The sequence below is a fragment of the Myotis davidii genome, unplaced genomic scaffold, assembly GCF_000327345.1.
Source record: "Myotis davidii unplaced genomic scaffold, ASM32734v1 scaffold190, whole genome shotgun sequence".
NCBI lineage: Eukaryota > Metazoa > Chordata > Mammalia > Chiroptera > Vespertilionidae > Myotis > Myotis davidii.
In genome coordinates, this window is record NW_006283440.1 from 1490475 (window position 1) to 1499496 (window position 9022).

General features: G+C 41.8%; 1 protein-coding gene across 1 annotated transcript in view; it reads right to left on the bottom strand.

Annotated features, from left to right (window-relative positions):
- LOC102772336 (chromosome unknown open reading frame, human C9orf3) overlaps positions 1-8827 on the bottom strand; it is a 341200-nt gene extending 332373 nt beyond the window's left edge. The window contains exon 1 of the mRNA XM_015564262.1: positions 8751-8827. The gene's annotated coding sequence lies outside the window, so the exon portion shown is untranslated. The remainder of the gene's footprint in view (positions 1-8750) is intronic.
- Positions 8828-9022: the final 195 nt, after the last annotated feature.

The following is a 9022-nucleotide window of genomic DNA, read 5'->3' on the forward strand; positions in this document are numbered from 1 at the left end:
TCTCTCTCAAATCAAAGAAAGTATGTCCTTAGGTGAGGATTGTAAATAAATAATTTCCTATGTAATAAAGAGGGGATATGCAAATTGACCATCACTCCACCACAAAGCTGGCAGCACCCACAGAAAAGGGGGAGTGTCCATAACACAAGATGGCTGCACCCACAGCAGAGGCCGAGTTCCCATAACAAGTCTTAATGAGCAATCAGTAGGTTACCTGAGACTGTGCCCTCTCCCCCCTACCCCCGTGGGGTTTGACAGGGGAACTCAGGCTGTGCCCCCCACCATGGTACCAGGCCGGGGGACCTCAGGCTGTGCCCCCTACCTGGCAGGGCTTGACAGGGGACCTCAGGTCACGCCCCCCACCCCTCCGCCCAGCAGGGCTTGATGGGGAACCTCAGGCCACATCCCCTGCCTGACGGGGCTTGACGAGGACCTTAAGGCATTCTGCCTGCTCTGGCCCCGGCCAGGGGACATCAGGCCGTGCACCCTGCCCCGGGCCGGGGGACCTGAGGCTGCGACCCCCGCCTGGCAGAGCTTGATGGGTAATGGGGGGGAGGGGCAGCTGGGTCTGGGCCTCGCGCGATTTTGAAGCGCATGTGGGTGGGGCAGGGACTTACTCTGGGTCCCGTGGTGCACCCCAGACTCTGACAGGAGGAAGATTTTCATATACATTTTACTAATTTTCTTTCATCTCTGACATTTCTATTATAAAGAAAGGGCAAATAGCAATATTAAAATATTTCCTCCAATTAATCGCCTTTTAATGTGCACGAATTTCGTGCACCGGGCCACTAGTTGGATATATAACTGACAATTTGGGGGAGGGGGGTCCATGTTATTTACAAAGCTTTAAAGGTAAGGTTAAACAATTTATTTATTTTGAGACTTTGCTATATGCTTAAGAAAAAAGTATAAACCTGAAAAATGAATACAGAACTACGCCAATAGGGAAGGATGTTTTGAAATTGTTATTCATAAACTGGTTAAATGTTGCAAATACTGCATAACATTAATAATTTACCATGTAGTATAAAACGTATGACTTTTTGAAATTATTGTAAGAAAATGACTAAACCCTACATGTACTGTATTTCCAGAACCTAAAGCTCTCTCTTTATTAGCAAATATATTAAGCCATGTTCTGAATCAAAGAGATTTGTTACAAATGATAGTCCAGGTCCTTGGGCATCCATTGGCCCAATGTGACCACTGCAGAATCAGGTTTGTCAGGTACTGAGTGCGGTTGCAGACTGAGCACGCAGATAGCTTAGTGTCACCTACCACTAGAGAGTCAGAGATGGGATGTGCTGCTGCTGCTGCTGCTTTATAAAGTGCAGCTTCTTTGACAAAATACTGCCTTCTGACTCATTTTCATATTTAGTATGAATGTCCGTTTTCATGGCTGGAAAAAGCAACCCATTTCTCCTTTGAGGTGCTAGATCCTAAACACCAAAACAAATCAGGTCTATATGAAACACTGGTTATCACTCCTTATTGAGGTAATAAATTAATCTTTTTCTTAAAAATCCTCATACTTAAGTACAGAAGTAACATTACAAAATATCATTGCTAATCACCAATAGGGAATATAGCTATCACAGGGTATTCCTTGATAAAAAGCTGGTTTTTATGCTATTCCAAATAAATCAGCTCCCATAAAATAATTTGTATGATAAGCAAGTAAAAATATCAAGGCTTTTAATGCCACCCACTTACTTCCGATTTTGTAATGACAACACTTGTGATATAACAAAACCTAGATCAACCTATATCTGTGGATAATATTTTTTTAATGTTCTGTTAGAACCCATTCTTCATTGGGTTCTTTCAGCCTTATTTTTGGAGCAGTAACACAAATTACCATGCCCTCCTTAAAATTCTCTCCTCTTTTGTTATTTGTAATACCATGACCACCTCTCTGCCTTCCCACCTCTTTAGCCCTTCCTTTTCCCACTTCTTAGATGCTGGTGTGTCCTGTCGCTCTACCTTCAATCTGTCTCACTTGTCTATGCAATCCATGCTCTGTCCATTTTAAATTCATACCCTGCTCTGGTCGCTCCCAAGTTTTTCTAGTGAATGACAGTACCATGTACCCAGTTACCCAAGGTAGAACCCTGGGGAGCATCCCAGGTTTCTTACCTTCACCTACACATAAACAACTGCGAAGTCCTATCAATTTACACTATCTCTTGGATCCACCATATCAGGTCATTCTCTCTGCAACGTATCTAATTCAGGTCATTATCTCTCACCCAGAACATACCATTATAAGAAGAATGATAATTGAGTACATATGAGTAAAACAACTTGAGAGTCCACTCTTAAAAATAAGGATGCTACACAAACATGAGGTATGATTCAAAAGAACAGAACACTGGTATTCTTTTTGTAAAAAAAAAAAAAAAAGATTATAACACCGTATGTATATCAGCAAATCATTTAATCATCCCAGGCTTTAGACTCCCAAATGCTGCATGAAGAGTAAAAGAGATAAATCAAAGGATCCTTTCAACCGTAGCATTCATTCTATAGCTCTATTTCTACCAGACATTGTTCAAACAGTTCATGCCTTCAAATACGCACCAAACTTGCTACATACACAAGATACTATTGGTGCCAAAAGAGGCAGATATGGCCGAAACCGGTTTGGCTCAGTGGATAGAGCGTCGGCCTGCGGACTGGGGGGTCCCGGGTTCGATTCCGGTCGGGGGCATGTGCCTGGGTTGCGGGCACCTCCCCAGTAGGAGATGTGCAGGAGGCAGCTGGTCGATGTTTCTCTCTCATCGATGTTTCTAGCTCTCTATCTCTCTCCCTTCCTCTCTGTAAAAAATCAATAAAATATATTTAAAAAAAAAAAAGAGGCAGATATGTCTCCTTTGCTGCCAAAATGTATCAAGCATATCCTTATTCCCATCAGTTTCAAAAATTAAACCTTCAGTTGCAAGCGTCAAAAAAAATAAAATGTAAGCAAAAAAAAAAAAATCCAGGGAAAATCATAATGAAATTGATTTCAAAATAATTTCTTTGGAAATCAAACAACACAGAGTAATGTAACGACAAAGTGAGTGTGCCATAAACTATTGTGACAGTCAATAACAACATCATGAACAAAAAGCTCTTTCTATCCACAGAACAGTAGTGTGGGAAGCATTCAATATTCTAAAAGTCAAACACCCACACAACATATACGCAATATGAGATCATAAAAAGTTTCAGGATCTGTTTTTCAAAGACGAGGCTCTCAGAGAAAGGTGATATGAACTAAGCTGTGAAAATGCAGCCTGGATCTAATATGCAATATCAACCCCAATCAAACGAGAGGCACCTGTAGCCCTTTTGACGGCCTGGGTTCAGTTGCTCTTCCTTTGCCTACTAAGAAGTGATGTTTTGTTTCAAAGATCATGTGAAAGGAGAGGATAGAGGAAGAACGTGGGAAGCAAAACAATCTACATTGCAAAGCTGATACTGGTCTAAGGGTCAACTCAGAATTTAGGGTAAACCAGCTCTGGAGCCACACAGCATGGGTTCAAATCTCAATCTTTAACAAAACCTCACAGGAGGATATGTTTTCACTGGTTTTATAGAGAGGGGGAGGGAGAGAGAGTGAGGGGGAGAAAGGCATTTTGTTCATACTTCAATAATAAATGTATTCCAGTTGATATTTCCATTCCTATCCTCCAGTGGCTCACAGTCAAATCAAATCACCAAGTGTTAAATTCATACCACATGTAATGAGAAGTATAAAGAGTCATAATTCACACAAAAACAGACATATAGATGCATGGAACAGAATAGAGAGCCCAGCAATAAACCCACACATACAGAGCGTCCCCCCAAAATGTATATACCCCATGTCTGTAGATTCTATTTCATTTTGAAAATGAAATGTATTTTAATAAATACTGCCTTTAAATTATTCAAAGTGTGTGTACATTTTTGGGACACCCTGTATATAGCCAATTAACTTATGATAAAGGAGTCAAGACTATATATGGGGAAAGGTCAGTCTCTTCAATAAATGATGCTGGGAAAACTGGACAGCCACAAGCAAAAGAACAAAAATGGACCCCTATTTTACTCATACAAAAACTTATTCAAAATAAAGACTTTAACATAAGACTTGAAGAAACCAAGAAACTCCTAGAAGAAAACATATGTGGTCAACTCCTTGGCACAGGCCTAGGCCATAATTTGTTAAAACTGACACCAAAAGCAACAAAAGCAAAAACAAACGAGTGGGACTACTCAAACTAAAAAGCTTTTGCACAGCAAGAAAAAAATCAACAAAATAAAAAAGCAACCTATTGAATGGGATAAAATATTTGCAAATCATATATCTGAGAAGGATTTAATATCCAAAATATATGAAGAACACATACAAATCAAAAGTAAAAAATCTGGTTAAAAATGGGCAAGTCTCATTTTCCAAAGAAGACATATAGATTGTCACCAGGTACATGAAAAGATGCCCCAAATCACTAATCATCAGGGGAAATGCAAATCAAAGCCACAGTGAACTATCACCTCACACCTGTTAGGATGATTAATATCAAAAGACTAAAAATAATAGAAGCTGCTGAGGATGTGGAGAAAAGGGAACCCTGGGCACTGTTGGTGCAGCCACTATGGGAAATAGTATGGAGGTTCCTCATAAAATTAAAAATACAACTACCATATGATCTAGCAATTCCACTTGTGTATATTTATCCTAAGAACAGGAAATATTGCCATTTGCAACAACATGGATGGACCTCAAGGTAATTATGCTAAGTGAAATAAGACAGAGAAAGACTTATACCATATGGTCTCTCTTATATGTGGAACCAAAAAATAATTTATTTTTTTTTTTAAAAAAAAGCAAGCTCATAGATTGGTGGCAACCAGTGGCAGGTGAAGGGGGCTAGAAGAAATGGGTAAAATGTTGCTTTTTAATTTTTAGTTTAAATAAACTTAAAAATAAAGGAAAATTTTAAAAAGCATAATTCAATATGCATCAAACAATATCTTATGGTATACATATACAATGGAATATTATTGAGCCATAAAAAGAAATAAAATTCTCATACATGCTACAACATGGATGAACCTTGAAAACATGCTAAGTGAAATAAACCAGACACAAAAGGATAGTGCATGATTCCACCTATATGAGGTACCTAAAATAGGGAAATTTGGGGGCAGAAAGTAGAACAGGGGTTAACAGGGGCTAGAGCGTGGAGGAGGTTGGGGGAATGGGGATTTATTATTTAACTAGAGGCCCAATGCATGAAATTCATGCAAGAGTAGGCCTTTCTTCCCCCGGCTGCTGGCACCGGCTTCCCTCTGGCACCCAAGACCCAGGCTTCCCTCTGGCCGCCAACAGGCTATAGATGGGTACAGAGTCCCTATGAACCAGGAGCCGTCTGAAAGGTCCTCCGGTATAATTAGCATATTACGCTTTTATTATTATAGATGGGTACAGAGTGTCTGCTTGGGATAATTAAAAATTTGGAAGGGGAAGATAGTGATACTTAAGCAACATTATGAATGTGCTTAATGCCAGTGAACTGCACACTTAAAAATGGTTGAAATATGACCGGCCAGCATGGCTCAGTGGTTGAGCATAGACCTATGAACCAGGAGGTCACAATTCGATTCTGGTCAGGGCACATGCCCAGGTTGCAGGCTCAATCCCCAGTAGGGGGCGTGTGGGAGGCAGCCAATCGATTTTCTCTCATCATTGATGTTTCTATCTCTTTCTCCCTCTCCCTTCCTCTCTGAAATAAATAAAAAATACTTTAAAAAAAATATATAGCCTATATTTCAACAGGAAGTTTTAGCATGAGCCTTAACGGTCTTAAAATAAAGGACAGATCACTTACTCTCAAGTTCCTAACTATGGACACCAAATGAGTCAGTATTAACTCTTAGCTGGCCTTAGTTTAAAATACACTCCTGAAATGGGTACATACTTTGAAAATTTCATAAGGAACATTATTTCACTTTGTTGATAACATCCTTTTTTTTTGGCTCCTTGAATGGAAAGAGAAAGAGAACTATACTGAAGAGATACCTTTAGGAATGGCCTATGCATAATGGAGGGTTTGTAAAGAGGTAGTTATCCACATAGGATCATGATAACATGAGTACAAAAGTACACCTGTGCAGGGCACCACAAATGGATATGTAAACAAGTGACATTCGATTCAAAAGTAGAGAGGGTTTCATGTATTGGTAAACCACAATTTAAACCATGGAAATATAACCCAAATTCAAAACAGAAATTACAAGTCCATTATTTTGATACATATAATAAAGTAATATATTTGGATATTTACTCCAAACACCCAAGAAAAAGTCTTACTGCAGTACAAAAACAATAAACGTGAACTTAATAAATTAATATTTTCCTAAAACGGCTTAGGGTAAGGGATTCAAGTTAGGATTATTTAATTCTCTAGTAAACTAGTAATTACAATATATCAACTATCACTCAAGGAATAACAATTTCCAAAGAGGCAGAATGCAATATTCAAAGAACTTAAGGTCAAAACTAGACTAATAATAACAGAGCGGGGCAAAAGTATGTTTACAGTTTTTTGTATGGAAAAATACAATCCATAACTAATAATATAACAATAAACTGTTTTGCATACTCACAACTGTATTTGCTAATACCCCACCCTGTATCAGCAAACACTTATATGGCTCTTACAATAAGCCTGGTTTATTCTAAGCTCTTTACATATACTAACTCATTTTATCCTCACAACAATTTGTGAGAAAAGTGTCACTATTCCTATTTCATAAGTAAGAAACTGAGGTGTAGCAAGGTCAAGTACTTTGACCTGGCCCACTATCTTGCTATATACTTGGTTGAGCTAGGACCTGAATCCTGGAAGTGTGGTTCCCCAGTTCCTGCTTTTAATTACAATGGTTACTATCTCTTGTTGACATGAGGAGGGACAGCGTAAAATACAGGCAAACTCAAAATACAAAACAATTTGTGAGTCAAATATAATAATAGGTTTGAGGAAATCATCATAATACACAGTAAGTGGCATTCATAATGACTGTTCTGAGATAGGGAAAATTAAAATGTTTAGTATATTTAGTGTTTAAGAAGGAATTGTTTAGTACAGTGGTCGGCAAACTGCGGCCCCTTGAGTGTGGCTCTTCCACAAAATACCACGTGCGGGCACACACGTACAGTGAGACTGAAACTTCGTGGCCACACTCAAGGGGCCAAAGAGCCACATGTGGCTCGCGAGCCGCAGTTTGCCGACCACTGGTTTAGAACAATAGATATTTCTCTATCCAAAACAGTAAAAGTATAATTTTCATTTCTAAAGGGGTAAAACTTTCAACTATCTATAGTTACTCATTCCCTGAAGGCGCCAAACAAAAGGGTCAGACTGAGCAATCTTATTTGCCATTTAGCTCATTCTTAAGGATGGTCTGTGTGCATGTGTGCGTGCATGTATGTGTGTAGAAAGATCATAAATTAAGTTTTCCAGGTTTGAATTCCAGATATGAGAACTTAATACTAAAGGTATTAGAAAGGAAACCTGAACTTAAAGCTTGGGTCCACCATTTAGTTACTATGAATGTTGGGCAAGTTTTTCACATAACTGAGTCTCTTTTCTTCTCTGTAAATTGAGGATAATAATTCCTAGCTCCCAATGTGGGCAAAGGAGAACACGCATGCAAAGTGTTGAACACACTGGAATATAGCAGTAGACAGTCAACAATGAGTGACTACGATTATTCTCTAAACTTATTCTTTTTTGTCCCCCAAGAATAACAACCAAAACGTATCAACGAGCAAGTCACTTGGTAGGCTTCCCAGAATTATATGAAGAACAATATGCCCTATTAAAAAATGGAACATACTAAAAGTACAAGAAAAGACAAGCCACCAATGAGATAAAAGGTTTCAGAATCCTTCTCCTCCCATATCTTTTCTGGTTGGTTTCGAAATAGCCCATATTCCTTTATCAACAATATGAATATGCACTGTTGGGTTTTGTTTGTTTTGCGGTCCACACATTCCTCCTGGGGTTCTCTTGTTTATTTATTTTGATGGGTTACCTTTGCAACAGTGGTTATCTTTGCTTGGAAACCAAAAAGAAACCCAGGAACCAGGAGCATCTGTTAATGAAATGTTAACACTGTGACATCCATCTCAACAGGTGATTGGCTCCCAGGTGGGTCATTTGCAATCAGGGCTGCGCCGCCCCTTACCCAACAAACACCTGCTGTACTGAGCACAGGGCCACCCTGACAGCGAACGGACGCGCTAGGCACAACAACACCCAGTGAGCACCCTGGGGCGGGCACGGTGTGGCGGTGGCTGCAGGCGGAGATGAACGGGATCGGACACTGTTCCGCCTCTTTCGACAAGGCAAGGCTGGAGGTGCACCTGCGGGCTGGGGGCGGAGGGGCTGGGTGAGACGGGCCTGGAGGCGCGAGGACAGAGGCAGCAGCTGCAGGCTGAGGGAGGGTGTGCGCCGGCGGGGAGAGCCGGAGCCCATCACCTCCTGAGAGCGGAGCTGGACATGGACAGGACTGGCCGCTCATCCCGGTCCCCAGGACCGGCTCAGCCTCTAGGCGCCTGGGGCGAATGAGAGAGAATGGGGACCCCGACCCCCAAGAAAGACAGAGCAGGGCGGGCTCCCGGTCGCCTTCACCACGGGATGCGACGGCCCCCGCCGCCATCCCCGCGCGGGAGACGCAGGAACCGTGGACCCAACCGGGAGCGCGCGGGTTACCTGTCTCAGCTGCCTGCCCGAAGGTCTCCACTTCCGCAGACTCGGGGTTACTACGGGCTACGGGGCACGCGTCGGTGACGTCATCCACGCGCGCCCGGCCTCAGCTGGCTCGCCCCGCCTCCGGACCGGCTCAGCCTCTAGGCGCCTGGGGCGAATGAGAGAGAATGGGGACCCCGACCCCCAAGAAAGACAGAGCAGGGCGGGCTCCCGGTCGCCTTCACCACGGGATGCGACGGCCCCCGCCGCCATCCCCGCGCGGGAGACGCAGGAAC